We start from the raw sequence: 17,236 nt of genomic DNA on the forward strand, positions 1-17,236 counted from the left end.
GAGAGAGAGAGAGAGAGAGAGAGAGAGAGAGAGAGATTTCTTTAAGGCAGTACAGGCTGGTCTCTGCAGGCTATCCTATTGTGTTGATTTACGAAGACATTTGCTGTATATAACGTTTAAGGCTGATAATATCATTGCGCGGCCAGATAAATAAAGCGTTGGCCCAATGGTGGGGTCAGCGATCGATCTCTGGGCTCAGAGGAAAAAGGAAAGAGACAGGGTCGAGCACAGGGCTCTGTCTGCGTGCTTGTCAGTCGGCATGCAGGAGCCCGAGTGTGTGTGTGAGCATCGGGGTATGCCAGAGAGAACCAAGTCTTCAGCTGGCCAAGAGGCTCATTAGCATTCCTAACCCATGGACCTGCGCTGACAACTAACAGAGATATCCCGCTCACCACCAGGCCTCCTCTCCTTTTGTCTTCAGATCTGGAGGAGAAAAAGATTTCTTGGTGGAAGCTAGAGCGTGAACTTCCATGCGGTTGTTGGAAATTCAGGCTATTTAAAAAAAAAAAAAAAAAAAAAAAAAAAAAAGATGTTCCAGGATCTTGCCTGATCTAATACTCTGCTCTTAAAAACTTTCCCCTTAAAGGAGCTTTTTTTTTTTTTTTTTTTTTTTTGCTTTTCTCTCTCAAAGTGTAACATGCTGTTGAAACTCCAAACTTAATGAGAGAGAAAATATCCTCTAAAAATATTTTGCCATTTCTTCTTGTTGACATTGCAGAGAGGTGGATGTTTATATGTTTGGCTCACATACACATGTAAAGCTAGTTCTTTTAGTTAAAGACTTCTAGAACATAGCAACTAGAGATTGTTTGAGCTTTTTGTCTCTCTTCTTTCTTCTGCTTTTTTTGGTTATGATCAAGTTCATCTTATTTTCTATAATAAATGTCCTGCTCATTACTTTATCACTCTCCCTTGTTTAAATAAAGTACATTATTCAAAATTAAACAGGAGCTAATTTGGTATTCACTATCAGAAGCAAATTTAGAGGCTTCCACTATTTTAAGAAACATTTTTAAATTATACTCATTTATGAAGTTTTAATCACCTTACACCTATTTTGGGGTATAAGTGTCTTTTAACTATATGGCACAGGGACAAATATGTATCCACTTTGCTCTCCTAGATCTATGCCTTGAACTCCGTCTAAGGAGGCAGATAGTTTTACACCAGAGTGTACAAATTATCCCATGTTGACAGATGTTTGTCACTTAGTAACTTCTTTCCAAGTTTTCCCCCCTCCTCTACGCCCTCTTTCTAGCTTGCTTTGTTGTTTTAAAATATGCATGTCTCTCACTGGAATGCCAGTCACGAGTGCAAACTTTGTGTCCAACCTCCCACATGAAATGATCCTTTTAGAGGGAACTCGATATGTCTCAATCTGCACTTCACTCAAAGCCTCTGGGTACCAGCCACTCACTCACTGGTCCTGGCTCCAAAATAACTCAGCAGAAAACGAGTTTCCAACTAAAAATCCCCTCGAATGTCTCCCAGGGAAGAAATATAGCTCCTATAATTAAAGGAGGCAACGGCCAGAGGGGGAATGCAGCCGGCAGCCAAAAAAAAAAAGTAAGAGTTTTATTTATTTGCTGATTGAACTTGGGTTGTCATAACCAGCAGGTTTATCCACACTGGAAGTGCTGGAGGTTTGAACTGTGTGTGCACAGAGAAAGACGTGGGAAGGAAAGGAAGGGGAAGAGAGGATGACATGGAATAGGAAGAATGAAAGAGACGAGGACAACATTGTGAGTGAGAAAATGAACTCTGTGGACAGTGTAATGTAGGAAATATCCTGGCACCAGATTTGAGTAAAAACTTGTAGCTGAAAAATATGGGGAGGGGGGACTCAGAGGAGATGAGGGGGTAATTATAGTTAACTCTTAAATGTGGGGTATCATCAGAAAAAGGAGGACCCTGTTTTCCCTGGAAAAGTAATGTGGCAGCAGGAAAATTATTAGCTATTTTGTGTGTTGTGGTTTTGGTATGTGGGGGTTGGAATTGAAGGAGAGAAACTGGAGAGAAGGGAAGAAGTTCCAGGACTCAAAGCAGAAGTGTCATGGAGCCAGAAGCTTCCACTCTCCTTGGCAAAAGTTGCCTAGTAGGTGTGGATGTGAAATCTCCTCTAGAACACATCAGTTTTGCCTCTTATTTTAATAAGTCTTATCTATTTGAGCTGATTCTGGCATTAGACCCACTTTATAGGATGATTGCACTCACAGGATGAAGAACACCTTCTAATCTCTTCAGACCACCCCCCAAAAGCTTCAAATCAGAAGAAGTGCTCAGGCAGGGCAGCTCATTTCTATTAAAAAGGCAAAACTTTAGCACTGATGAAAAACAGATGATTTTTTTCTCCCTCTCTCTGAAACAGTTACTCTCTTTTACTGATGTGAAGTGACGTCAGCAATGCCTGTCCTATCCCCTTGGAGAGAAGAGAGAGAGGAGGAGGGGATGGAAGGAAGGAACTGGGAGAAAGGGCTACAGAAAAAGAGAAAGAGCTAGCATGGAGAAGAGGGAGAAGGGAGGGGTCCGGAGCAGAGAAATAGAATGAATATCCTACACTTTGGGGCCAAAATTCCACAAAGTCTGGGCAAAACAGTGCTTTAGAAGCTGATGATTGATAGGACACCTTCCTCTACCCTCACCCGATCTACATATTCTAACATATGGAAAGCTTACAGGCCCTGTGCACTTATAGAAGCCGATAATGCATTAGCTCTCAGCAATATTTACAGCACCACTTTTAATACACACCAGATGGTTCGCGACTGTGCCGCCTCAGCCAGCTCACTCCTCGATTTTACTCAGCGGCACTTTGTTGCAATTACGCTCCATGCTGAGACCAATTTTATTGGTGACCTATTTTTCATATTTGCAGCATTTTATGTTAAAAACCTCCTCTCTGGCCTTTTTGTAAAGGGCAGCGCTCAGGAAGGGAGAGCTTAGGAGGACGGAGTGGCTGTCTAGGTGGATATTAATATTTATCATGATGTTACCTACCTCGGGTTTAAGTAAGTAAGCCGGATAGACATAAGTAGTCCGGTCATTATGTTTGTTCACTCACCCCCTGTTTGTCAGACCCCTACGGACTGTCTACACGGCGCGCTTGCCTCAGAGTCAATACATCGGACCATAAATATTGTATTCCATTAATTATCACGCCACTGGCTTATCCTGGGCGCCAGCGTCCTCGAGCGACGCAGGGCAAATGAGGACGCTTCCTGAGCATATTTCTAGGCTGGGAACCCCGCTGAAATTTTCTTTCGCGGTGCGTGGGAATTCCTAGAGCCCCAGCGACTGGCTCACCCCAGACTGGGCCTGCGGCTGGCTGGCCAGGGAGGGGGGTGCGGCGGGCGAAGGCCGCCGCCAGGAGCGCTCAGTACCTGTTATCTTGCCACGCAGAAGGCCACAGGGAGAATCCCATTTGGCACGCCAGGAAAGGCTTTCAACTTTATCTCCAGACATGTAAATATTCCCGAGTGCCCGAATGAGGGACTTTGTTTTGCACAGAACAATATAAATATCCTATTTGCTGCGACACAGGTGTGCTCTTCCTACCCAAACTCTTTTCCCCCCTCGTTTATAGTAACTCTTTATACCCCTTTCCCCTAGTTTAAAAAATATCACAGATGTTTACTTTATTGATATAACTTAAACCGTGGTTAGGCTGAGAATAATATGCCTCAACTAACAGTCATTTAGCAAATAATAGAGGCGTTCTGGATGCTTTCCAATGTTACACATGTACTTGGTCATAAAATGATACGTGAAAAAATTAACATCTGCTTTCCTAAAATAAAGTGTGCCAAGTAGCTTTTTATGAATGCTTTCCTCATTTTAAAAAGAAATATGGAGAGATAAACTGGCACCCAGATGTATAGCATATTTATAATGGTTTTAGGATTTAAAGGTAGCTATTCATTGCACAAGCCATTTAAAAACTGACGGTTTAAAAGCTACTTAACCCCAGACATCTTCGATTCCTGAAGAGTCTTCCAAATTTTATTATTTAAAGAGGAATTTACTGTAATTTAATTGCATATCAAGGCAGAACTGTGTGCAAGTCGGGGCACTGCAGCCTGAGCTCAACAGAAATTCCAACTTGCCTTTTATTTACCTAATTTCTCAGCAAGGTTCCCAGGCCCTTAAGAAGACAGAGCTGGAAAGTTGAGTTGGGCTCTTTTTTGTTGTTGTTTAATTCCACTATTAGGAAATGAGGCCTACCTTTGAATTATTTCATTAGGATTTGGCCTTTTGGGGGAAGGGGTGGGAACCATAATCATTAGTGGCTTTTTATTATTTCTACAATAAATGGCTAGATTCTTTGTTGAATAAGCTGCTTGAATGTTTTGCAGATGTTCCACTTAGACCAAATCTGACCCCCTATTTCCTCCCAAATAAGTCGCTTAAACTCTCCCACCAGTGCATTTACTGGAGAGCATGCCCCCCCCCTTTTCTGGCAAGTTTATAAGTGTAGAACATATTCTTATGAAATTTCCACCTAGCTGCACACGCACACAAATACATTCACACACACACACTCCCATACTCCCACCCACTGAGCCTCTGAGCGTGGCAGAGGGTAAGGGAAGAAAAAAAAAAAAAAGACAAGAAACCGGTGAGGCGGAATGGCAAGGAGGAGGGAAGTCAGCGCAGTGGTTACACCCCTGTGCGGAGGCGCGCCCTCCCTGGGCCCCTCACCCGGCTTTGTGCCTTTGGTTGAAACAAGGGGGGTGGCCCCGATCCGTTTCCCCCAAAGTGATGGGAATCTTGATTTGTTAAGTGCTTGGGGCGTCTGTCTAAGGTGTTCGGACCATCCTGGGGAGCGGAGGCCAAGCTGGGCAGCCCAGCAACCATGTGGGGAGCATCCCTTCCGCCGCACCGCCCCAGCCACTGCGACCGCGCGTGGGGACTGAGGGGCTTAACAAAGGGCTCCGTGGGCGCGCACACGTGACGGGCTCCAGCGTCGCGTCGCGGGCCAGCGGCCGGGAGAGGCCTCCAGCCAGGGTGTCGCGTGGCTTCTTGACAGAAAAGGCACAGCCGGCCTCGGGCCGCTGCACCGGCTGCGTTCTGCCCTGCCGGGAGGAGGACTTGTCTGGCTGCGCTTCGGAGAAGCCGCACCTCTCATCTCTCCGGCTCTTACTTGAAAAGCACTTGGAAGAAACTGTGTGTGCGGGGAGGGCCTCGGGGTGGGCCGGGGCCAGGCTGCTAGGCTGAGGGGGGCCGGCTGGTGGGTGGATGGGAGGTGGTGGAAGAAACAGCTCCTTTCTGAGTGACAGGACTCCTTTTCAAAGGGCAAACAGGAGAGGGTGAAAAAGATTCTAATATGAATAGGAGAATTTTCAAGGTTTCGAAGAGTTACTCCTCCTCCCCCCTTTTAAGACAGATCCTTTCTTTCCTTTTTTTTTTTTTTTTTTTTTAAGAAAGTGCCTGTGCAAACGTGCCTTGATGTGTTTCAGGTTAAAGAATGACCTATTAACTTAAAAAAATCTTTTTGGGTTGATAAAAATTATTGAAACATTTTAACAAGATTTTATGGACTCACCAGAGTGCTTAAGGCAGCAGAGTAATCACGATGGTATATTTGTGAGGCAAACAAAGGGAATATCTCACAAAGTTCTCCCTTACCTGAGTAACAAAACCGGTCACATCTTTATTTCTTACTAGAAAAGAAACAGGGTCCTTGTTTGAACACCTCTAAGGTGATTATTAGATGCCTCTGTGAGAAATCAGATTGGTAGAGGAAAGCTCATCACACACACAGATTTTTACAAGCCTGCCTGTATTTGTAATTTAACCTTAGAAACACTTTTATTATCTCCATTCTCAACCCTAGCTTTTTTTCTTTAATTGTTGGAGGACCATGCCTTACCAAGGAGAAACCCTTTCTTTAAAAGAGATTTAAACCCACAGTACCAGTTGTTTGTTGTCGTTACTGTGATTATGATGGTTATTATGTCATCCCCTCCTTTTTGCACTTGATCTGATGAGAGAACTTTTTAAAAGAGTGTGAAATGAAGGACACAAAGACAGTATATTAATGAAAAGAAGAAAGTGGCCCTTTTAATGAGAACTAAAGAAAACTCAAATGTAGATGAAGTGTACCGTAAAAGCTGCTTCAAAGTCCATCTTAATTCCCTTGGGCTCAGTCATCGCGAACATGTGATAATTGGGAGTTCTGCGCGGAGGTAAGGCAGCCACGGGGTGGGGAGGCATGCAGATTGCCTCCCTGCTCTATAATTCCAAATGCAGTTTAACCAAGAACTTGGAGATCTTACAGAACCCAGATTTGGCTACTTTACTTTCAAGTGCTACCTTACCTTTAAAGTACTTTTTTTTTCTTCCTCGGTAACTGTACTCACCAAGGGACTTCATCCTCGGCCCCACTCTGCACCCAGCTGGTCAGTACATGCTGGGCGATATTCTAGGTTTTGACTATTTTGTGATCAACTCTGTTTAATTTTCTATTTATTTCCGGACCTAAGCCTTTCTGGATCACAAAAGTCCCCACAAGCAACACAGCAATAAATCCAAACAAAAATAAGACAGATTTCCTCATCGACGTGTAATAAAGTTAAAGGACATTGTTTTGTCAGACAAGCGCTAAGTAGAAAATAAATCTCAGAGTCTGGGGAAACAAAACGAAGCGCTGCTGGCATGTGTGTAAATTTACTTTTAAAAGCAATAAATCAATGTTAAATTAAACAGCTGGGTACCCTGTCTAGGAGAAGGTTCCATGTTTAAGAGAACTTGATGGGAGAAATGTGCTATTTAACAAGATACACACAAAAAGTTAAATTTTTATTGTTATCCGAGGCAAGACTGGCCTGGGAAGTTCTCTGAACTTCAGAGAGGAAGGGGAAAGAAGAGGCAGCATAAATTGTATCTGCTTTCCATCCTCAGATCTTTACATATATTTTCAGGCATAAGGAGACAAGGAGATTTCATAGAAATGTTTTAGATGTTTTGTAAATTGTTGACTAAAGTCTGACATCTCTCTTTATTGGTTTAAGTTTGTTAGGTGGGTTGTGATTTTTGTAGGATTTTTTTCTGTAAATACTATAATCTGTGGAGATATTTTAATAAGTACTTTGAGCTTTCTCAATGTGGTTGTTTTGCACAGCAAATAGCGTAGTAGTAAAATAAAGGGATCTGTTATTTCATATTTGCTATGCCTGTTTTAATTGAGAAGCAAAGCTGAGATTATAATAGCATTTAAAATTCAACTGTAATGTTTTAATATTCATTTTCAAAGGTTTGTTTGTTTGGCTGTTTTTTTTTTTTTTAAAACAAAATACTTCACTTGGAGCAACTGTATGCGTGGGTGGGGGCAGGGGACAGAACAATAGAAAACCCAAGCTCTAGCTCTGTAGTCTAAGAACAATGTGAATCAATGAGTTATTACAAAAGCAATAGCCAATATCAGGAAATTACAAGTAGTTTAAAGCTAGTATGCATGTACACTGAATTCCTCCCACCCCAATCCTAAAATGAAATTCCAAAAAGAATAAACAGAAGTTATGTAGAAAGCACACATATTATTGAGAAGGACCCTCTTAGTTTTTTGAATTTAGATTGAGTGGTTTAAAAGAAGAACGTGGGGGTTTTGCCTAAACAGAAAGCAGGAGATTATTCTTTACTTTCTTCATATCACAATCCCAGAAGCATTGCCTTGTTAACCCAGTTCCTTAGAATATTCATGTAATTAGTTAACATCATTCAAACTTAAAAAATAAAAAGGGCTGTTTTAACCCTCCCCCCCAAAGTAACAAACTAACAGGAATATTTGGCAGCATACTAGCTACCTTTGATTTTCATCAGCCAAAGGAAATATCAAAGATCTGGTTGCCTGGAGAAGAATAAAGTTATACTATTCATATTTAGAAGGCAGCATTCAGTTTCCATGGCCATCCATGGCTTGTTAAGTAACTCTGGGTCTTATGCCACTCAGAGATAGCTCAAATTGCCTGTCAGGAGATGATTGGGCAGCCTTGTAAACTCAGAATGACTTCTCAAACCCTGCTAGGTCTTCCCAGCGATGTGCTTTCCTCTGCGCTGAAGCCCTGGGAGTCATGTCAGCCCAAGGTGAGCCTTTCAGGCACTGCCCTTTGTCCCCATCTGGAGAGAAAGGTGCAGAATTAGACACTGGACTGGTTTGGGGGTTGGGGGTGCTGGGAACAGAAAGGCCGCTTGTTCTAATTAAAGACAATAAGCAGCCCTGTGAGGAGCTGTCCTCTAGCCTTAGCTTGAGGCAGAAAGGGTCTGTCTCACCTCAGTAGTTAAGTTTTTATGAGCTGGCTGGTGGGGTGAGAAGCAGAAACCTGCAGGTAGTGCTGGGCTCAGGTGAGACTGGGCTGGTGGTTAAGTCGCAGCAGGTGCAGCTTGCAGTCCCCCTTTGCCTCCTAATTCCCTGGTCTCCTGTGTTCTGTGCTTGACTCTACGCACTTTGATTCTAACTTTGCTTGCTAGATGGCGCTCGGTGTCTCAGGACCTACCATTTCAGAATTAAAGCTGCTTTTTAGCACAGTTATTCTCAACTAGTTGTGAGAATTTGATTAGCACAGTGCTGGTAATATTATTATTGCCCTTGTGTTTGTCATCCTTGTTCACTTTTTGATGAAGGTAGAATCCAAGTGGGAGCTGCCCACCTTGATCTGTATAATAAAATTTAGTGAATAGTAAATCTGTATAGTAAAATTCAGTGAAACTGCACCTGAATTTCAGGCACATTTATGGCTCAATCACTCATTCTGATACATTTGAAGTACTTTAGTAACTTTTCCTCCAGTAATCTGATTGAGGTTTTCAGGAAGAAGATAAATCAGCAGGTCCAGATGGTTATTTACAATCCTTGAGGTTGACCACTGGAGTCCACCTCCGGCTCCCACTACCACCGCCTATTCCTATTTCAGGATGAATTAAGCTGATTGTAGGGAACTTATTACTTTCATTTATTATTATGGTATAGAATTAATTGATTTTAAGATTATTATAATTTGTTTAAAGCCCAAATACTAAAATTTATATCCACAAAGAGATGTGTTTTAATATTAGTAATACAAGCCACCACAAAGCTTGTTTCACATGAAGAATGATTTGAGGATTCTGATGTATATTTACTTTAATCATTAGGTGATTCTTCTCAGATATTCAAAAGGCTTTTTTTTTGCGCTTCTTTGTGTTGAAGCACAATGAGGCAGAAAATCAATAGTTCTAAGTTTCTGCTGAAAAAAATTAAGATGAACCAAAAGGACCTGTGTATTGTTTTATCCAATGAAGATGTCATTTTCACAGCACCCACCACTGTCCTACCACTGTATGTCCCTTAAAAGGTTGCAGGTGGGGAAGGCAAATGAAAGAAAAAAAAAAGGAAAACCTCTATACAGACATTTTACAAACACTTTAACAAAAGAGAGTTTAACTTGTTACTTGCTTTTAGGATTTAGAGAACCAATTTGTATAGATATGTTCCACCTTTGGGAAAATCAATAACACTCAGAGCTGAGTGGCTTGGAAACCTTTTGTCAAAACTTGACTGCTTTGGTGAGGAACCCCACAAAGTCTCTCTCTAGGTGTTAGGCTGAAACTAGCAGGCGCTGAAAACCTAAAGCGGAAAATTTACAACTTGATCAGCCTCAGCCACACACCAAAAAACCTGCTACTGGTGCAAACATATGTTCCAGATTAAGTTAAGCAAATGGCTCTCATTTTCTCAGGGTTGAAAGTTGATCATGAAAATTCAAATTTGAGTGAGTTGTGCTTCCAGTGGATCAGCGGATCCTCAATGGCTTATAAATCCCTCCCAACCCTTAACTCAAGAGATTTCACGTATTTTATTGCCTTCTTGAGAGCCTAGTTTAGAAGCTCCTACAAATGTAATCCAAGTAGGTATTACTTTCTGGGAACACAGAGTTTTAAAAAGTGGCTAAGGTAAAAACTACACGTGTTCTTCCCTCTACTGTTAAACTGTAGATAACTAATGTGTAACTCAGTTGTTCAAATGCTTTGTCTATTTCCTCACATACGTACTAACTTTAAAAAGCAGAAATTAAATGGTTGAATTTATTTTAAAGTTCATTTAAAGTTTGGTTTGCTAGAGAAATAGGATTTTTTTTTTTTTTTTTACAGCATGAGATAAAATAGTGTTCCCAAAGCCTCTAATTATATTGGGGAAAGACTGAAATCATAGGTTTGGTTTTTTTTTAATGGGGTAACTGTCCTTTGCAACCTCCCTGTGGTCGTCCAGCCATTTCCCAACAACTCAATTATTTGAAGAAAAATCTGGCTACTAAGATGTCTTATTACAAAGTTTAGAATTAACTCCTGAATCTGCAACATAGCTAGCCCCCTGGGTAAGGTGCAGAGGATGGAGCAAGGCATCAGGCACCTTTGGTTCCTTTCTACATAATTGCACAGTCTGGAGTCCTTCCTTCTCTTACCTCCCTGTACCATCCTGCATATTTTAACCAATATTGTCATGTTGAAATTTGGTAGTTATTGTTTACATATTGCTCTTTCCCAAGGGGTCTTGGTCAGTGTTTAAGAGATTATTGATTTCCAAGAAACTAAATAATAAGTCTGTTCTTTTATAACATACAAAATACACACTTTTTAAAAACTAAATAGGCAGTGTATATTTGTCATTGACAACCAAGAAAGAGACAAGGAAACTTATTTTAAAAGACTTCAAAGGGGGAAATGGATAGAACCGCTGCAATCTTCTAGAAAACTAAAGTTGGAATGAAAGAAAAAGCTTGATAAAAGCTGCGGGGGGGGGGGGGGGCGGATTGCTGTTGATGCTGTAAAATGGTTTAAAGTTTCACTGAACACAGGCAGGCAGTGAGCAAACATTGTTGGAGATGCTTCTTTGGGGGATAGGGGACCTAATCAGTATCACTCAATGTTTTGATTTTTAAAAAATAAACTTCTGTTACTTCTTTTCTGCATATTTTTCTCTGGCAAGGTGGCCCTGAAATGCTCACCAAGGTCTGGGAGGTTCTGATTTATTTAGAATAGCCCAGAAAAGTCATTCTGGAACTATGTCAAGAATACATTTTCTTTTTAGTAAGAAATTCTTGGTTATTTAAATAGAGATCTTAGCTACTCCATCCCCCAGGTTATAAGGAAAATCCTCAAATAAGAGATTCCCCCAAACTCAGACTGAGGGAACACATGTTAGGCACCCAGAAGTTCAGTAAGTTCTGCCTATTGCATCCTGTATAGTCACCATTCTCCTGCACAAAGAAAACTCCACCTCTTCCCCCCCCCCCCCCCCCGCACCTGATTCCCCCCCACCTTTTTTTTTTTTTTTTTTTTGCTCCTGAACCTCCGGGAGGTGAGAATGAAATACATCATTTATCCAAAGATGGAAGTTCAGTTTATGGACCAAGTTCCCGAAAATTTTACCAGCAAAAGACATGCAAACATTAGGTAGATATTTCAGTTGTGGATTTGGATCCTGGGAGATGAACCCCAGTCAAGAATATATGAATTTCCAAGTCACTATTATTCAACAGGTCCCCTTTGCCAAACTGCCTCGATGTGAGTTCTCCCCAGTTTTTTGTAGGAGGGTCGTGCTGCTAGTTTAAACAGCTCCCGCCACAGCGGAGTTTCTCTAGCAGCACGGGCTTGGCTTACTGTTTGGGCTAAAAAAACTGTTGTGACCATAAGAATGACCAAATTATGAGGAAAAATTATCTTTGGGGAAAAAGTCAGCAATGACTTTGCACAGTAAAAAGGGGGCAAAAACTTTGTGTAAGCAACACTGCATGAGAAAGATTAAATTGTTAACCTGTGAAGTATTTAGTAAAATAGTTGTATAACATGTTTTAAGACATATAATACAGTATTTTGAAGCTAAATTGCTAAACTAAGGAAACACAAAAACATTTCATTGTAATATTATGCCAAATCAAGAATAGCTTTATCCTGAAATTGTTACAGCCCATATTACTATACAAAAGCAATTTTGAAATCAGTTTATTATGGCTATTTTATAGGAAAGAAACCCCTTAATTTATGATACTAGGGTTCTCTCTCTTTTTTCATTTTCCCGGGGCTTTCTTGTAAAGTTTGGATTAAGTTGGTTTGAAACTATTTTTGTATAATTGATATTGAGTGAAAATGTGTTTCTGGCCATCTCACCTGCTCTAAACGTAATATTTTTGTCTTCAAAGTCAGTTGCAGATAGTAGATGACTAGAATAGGGTTCCTGTGAGAGGGACAGATTTCATTCAAAGCCCGAAAATAAGGCCAGTTTCAATAAAGTAAGGTGTAATTTGAAAGCTTTAAAAACTAATCTTGTCTTAGGAATGGGGACTCAAGTGTTTCCAGGGAGACCATGAAGTGAAAAAGATGCCACACGGCAGTGATCTTCCTTTACTGTACTTTGCTTAGCTCAACGGTTAAAAAGAAAACTGCACAGGGAGACGCGTCGAAATTTGGAGGCTAGAGTGGACGTCTGCAAGTAGGAGAAGAGGTGGTGGTGGGTACCGAGCCAGACGGCCCCCTCTTTAGTGCTGTCAGATAAGTTGCTGCCAGGCTTTTTAGCGGCAGCCCGCCGGCTCCCGCTGCACAGCTCCCTCCCTCGAGTAAGTAATTAACCGGTACCTGGGCGCACAGCCCCTTCCGACAGCTCTGGCCCCGAGCAACGCAGGGGGACCAAGGGTCGGGTGGGTCTGGACGTCCATCTCCTGGAACACAGGTCTCCTGTGGCTGAGATCATCAGCCCAAGGAGAACGTGCTCATAATACAGACCTCTTAAACTGGAGCCAGTAGAGATTTCTCCAGCTACGGAGTGGTGTGAAAAGTTGGCCAAAGAAAGTTGTGGCGGTAAGACTTCTTCCACAAAAATGACGGAGAGTGGCGCTGCTTTCATCATAAAAGTAGATGCAAATTCGGGGAGCAGGCAAATGGCATGTCAACTCTGGGGCACTGTTAACCCCGGGCTTGCAGTGAGCATGACACCACCCACAAAGTGCACACATTAAAAACCCATTGTCGCTTTGGGTCCAGATCCTAAGATTTCAAGAGCTAGTTCCCTATGGTGAGGCGCTGGTGGGAGAGAGCAGTCAGGCGGACGGCCAGACTTCGGGGTTCTGGAGGAGGGGAGAGGGAAGGGGGCGCGCTGAGCGCTGTCCATGGTGCTGGGAAGACCGCGGCTTCATTTCATTGTAACCAGAGCTCAGGTGTAGAGGGGGGTAAGAGAAACCAACTCCTGCGGTTGAGAGTTTTTTTTTTTCTCCCCGCGAATGTGGAAAATACGCATGTGGATGTACGGTTTAAGCTGTACTCTTGGAGGGTTCTACTCTATTTCTCAGCCTGTACTGCTTAGGCAGACAACAGCATTAACTGGTCATTTATAGGACGGTTTCTTCCTTAAAGTGTTCCGTTTTTTTCAAAGCAACGGAACCACTAATTCTTGATGTAAAAGTAAAGAGGAAGGCAGAAAGAAAGAGGTAATGTGAGCCCTTAACCATATCCAAAGGCACTTAGCTATTTCCATATCTGATAGGATATAAAAGCATAGCACAACTTAGCATGAGTTTATTGAGAAAGCATTAAAACTATGTAGATTCAATTTTATTTAACTAACTCTCCAAACTCCATGCTGGTCAAATGCTGCAACTGTATTTTTTTACAGCAAGAATTAAAGGAGCGATTTACCTGTTGTGTGTGTGTAAATTTGAAATGGCTAAGGCTTCATTGTAAGTTCTAAAATGGTACTCTAACAACTGCAATCTATAAAAAGTATTTTGATTTCTTAAAAGACAGGTGACCAGAAACAAAGCAGGATACAGACAGAAATTATTTCAAAATTTGGATAAAGAACTAAATAGAAACATACCCCACCTAGTAGATGAATCACTTTAAAAATATTTTTACACACACACATGTAAAACACATGCTTTTACAAAAGTGTGTGTATATATACACATATATTATCATGTGACAAAATTTCAGGTAGGTGCTATGTTTGGTTAAACCTGAAATGTGAAAAACAGAAAAAAAATCTTAATTGTGTTAATCATGAAAATTTTAGCCTCGGTAACTTGTATCTATGTGACAATGAAGAAGGAAAAGGACAAGAATTCAAACAGCTGACACAATGATCAGCAGCAACTGACAGTGCCTCATATGATATTTGATATCAAGCACTAGATCAATATTTGTGAGATCAATGCAATTTTAATAAATTTCTTTCAAAACAGTATGAAAGCCAAATTGTGACACTCTGTGCTAGGGTTATTTATAGAGTTGGTTATTCCAGGGGATAATATTAATTAATTTACTGAGGCAAAGCAAAGGCAAAGAAGAAATTTAACAAAACACACACACACACCCCACACACCAACAAAACCCAAAACCACCATAGCAAACCATTACTGTTTCTTGAGTTGATAAACCCTAATTATCTAAGTACCCAGGGAAGGTATAACCATTTATTGGGGAAAACATTTACTTATAATTAAAAACAAAGAAAAGAGAAAAAGCCCAGGTCTTTCAGATATAGGGTCAATCCCTTCATGTGTGGAATTTGGTGGGAAGTAACAGATTTGTCTGTGTCCCAGGTACAGTAGAAAACTGAGAGCTTTATTTGAAACTCCCAGCCAGGTTCTCACAAAGGTCAAATACAGAAAAGTAATTAGGTATACATATTGTCTATTACTTTCCTTTTAAGAGTTTATACCTTAAAAAATAAAAGGCAAATTCATCTAACTCAGGGGCACATCGGTCCTCAATCTATAAACTTTTAAACAGTAATCTAGAAGGGTTTCACTGTTTGTCTTTATTGCTCAGACAGTACTAGCATTAATTCATTTGCTTACCACTCATTTTGTTTGATAAAAATGCTAACCTTGTACTTATTTGTTTTTACAGATTCAATTTTGAGAAATTTTCACCAAGAAGAATCCAAGATCTTCAGTCCAAACAGCAATTTCTGGGGAAGCAGATGATGGGGGTAGCCCAAGAGGGAGTGTAACTAGGTGAACATTTCAGTAAGGTGAGATGTGGTGACAGTGGATCGTGTTCCTGAGAAGCAGATGTTTAAGCTTTTAGACTAAGAGAGGAAAAAAAGTCTTTCATTTGTGATTCAACTTAAATTAAAAACTTGAGAGAATTGATTTCTTTTTCACTTAAATATTTTAGGAAATTTGATACCTGATCTAAAGTATCTTACCCTTCTTCAAGATAGAGAATAAAGTATTTCAAAACTATGCAATTGTTCAACTTTTCTCCTCAAAGTTTTTTCCTAACATTTTTTTGATGACAGCATAATGTCTGATAAACTGTTAATATACTATTACAAACAGACAATTTAAAATAAAAGGCATTTTACTATATGCTTTGAAATGAAACTCATACCTAAGTCCATGTGTAGTAGAATTAAATCATGCACCTAGCATATTCCTCAACAGCCTAAGTAGAGTCATACTTTCCAGGATTTTAATAACTTCATAACAAACAGTCACTCTCTGCCTGTGTCTTGATGCTCCATTGTATTCCAAGTCTGGAAGATTACCTACAAACTAGACACCAACAGTTTAAATCAATTTCTTTGAATGAAATAAAGCCACTTTACACACAAATACACATTAGATACAAAGAGAATTTACTGATACAAATGAACTTGAGGCATTAAAAATATTTATTTCAATGCCTTGCAGAATTTGAACATGAAAAATTTACTTAAAATACACTTACAAACAACCCTGGTGACCAGCGTTGAGTACCTACTATGTTATGGGCACTGAAAAGACATGCATATACTGTATATGTTGTCTATTTCTGGCGAAATGGACATATGTACCTCATGGGTGAATATGTATATGTGTGTGTGCGCGCGCACACACATATACAGATCTATTTGGTCTTTAAAAAAAAAAAACCCGAGTTAATTCAAAGAAAGAAATGAACTTCATATTTAAGGGTAGTTAATTCAGACTTAATTTTGGCTCATCATAATTTGACCAATAATTTTCTTCCTCATATCATGAAGGACAGACAGTACTTAAAAAGTTTAGTATTCTAAAAATGCTGGCCCTCTTCAGACACTTTGAAGTAATGCTAGTGAGTCTAAGATCCAGATCTACATGTTAATCTCTAGTTTTGCCTTCAAACAGAATTCAGTTACAAAGAACTTGGAAAGATTTTGAATCTATTCAGGAGAGGAAAACTCTCTAATTTTCTGAGGAGTAAAAACTCCCCAAGAAACTTCATATAGCTTCTTAGATTTTGCTTAGCATACGTGATAAAACATTGATTGTTGCAGTTTGGTGACCCATGAAATTTGGGGGTTAGTTTTCTCTTCAGACCAGAGCATATAATTATGCAAATAAAGAGCTGTCACTGATCTAGTGAAATACTCACAAACACATGCACTCTGAAATTGGACAGAAAAGTGAAAATGGTTGGTGATGTGATGGTGCCATGGTTTGTTTTCCTGCCAAGTTTCCATCCAAGTTCATTATTCAAATTGTAAACTTTAAAAAGAGACATATTCTTAGGGTGTTGGTTGTCTTTTCATTTCAGATTCTTTGTATTGGTACTGCAGGCTGGCTACAAAGTACAGTTCAACATTATTTTACCTATGACAGTCTCCCATATTACCAGATGTAACAGCCAAGGGAGAAAAAGCTGAATGATCTGGAAAGATGCAGGACCTCTCTAGATTTCTTCCCAGAAATGTTTCATGTCTGTTTCAAATAGAACTCAACTCCAACAATATAAAAATATAGTGAAAGGTTTTTTGACAAATCGGAAGGCAAAGGAATGGGGAAAGTGGCTTGGAAGGCCTCATGGGTTAAGTCAAATTTCCACTTTCAAGCTTTTTACATTCAAAGGGAAAATACTGCTCACTGCATGATATCCACTTAATGGTCAAACTTTGAGAACAATTTTCTCCTACCTAGCAATTAAAGCCCACTATATAATATTTGGTGACTTTAACCTTTATGGTTCATTTACAATTACCACTCCTCTAAAACCTTTGTGCTAAGAATTAACAAGAGTTCTTCAATCTAACCATGCTCTTTGGCATCGAGGTCTCCCGATTCCAGTTACCATCGCAAAGGCCGGTGCATAATTTCAGATGTCATGGAGAGTCCCACTGATGAAATCTGAAGAGGCTCATGTCAGACCACTGACTGCTAAAGACATCACTACATGAAAGATCAGTGGTGTGAAACTTTAAAAACATGGATCCAAATGAATCAATTAAATCAACATTCATCCCTCC

Source organism: Phyllostomus discolor, chromosome 3, assembly GCF_004126475.2.
Source record: "Phyllostomus discolor isolate MPI-MPIP mPhyDis1 chromosome 3, mPhyDis1.pri.v3, whole genome shotgun sequence".
In the NCBI taxonomy this organism is placed as follows: domain Eukaryota; kingdom Metazoa; phylum Chordata; class Mammalia; order Chiroptera; family Phyllostomidae; genus Phyllostomus; species Phyllostomus discolor.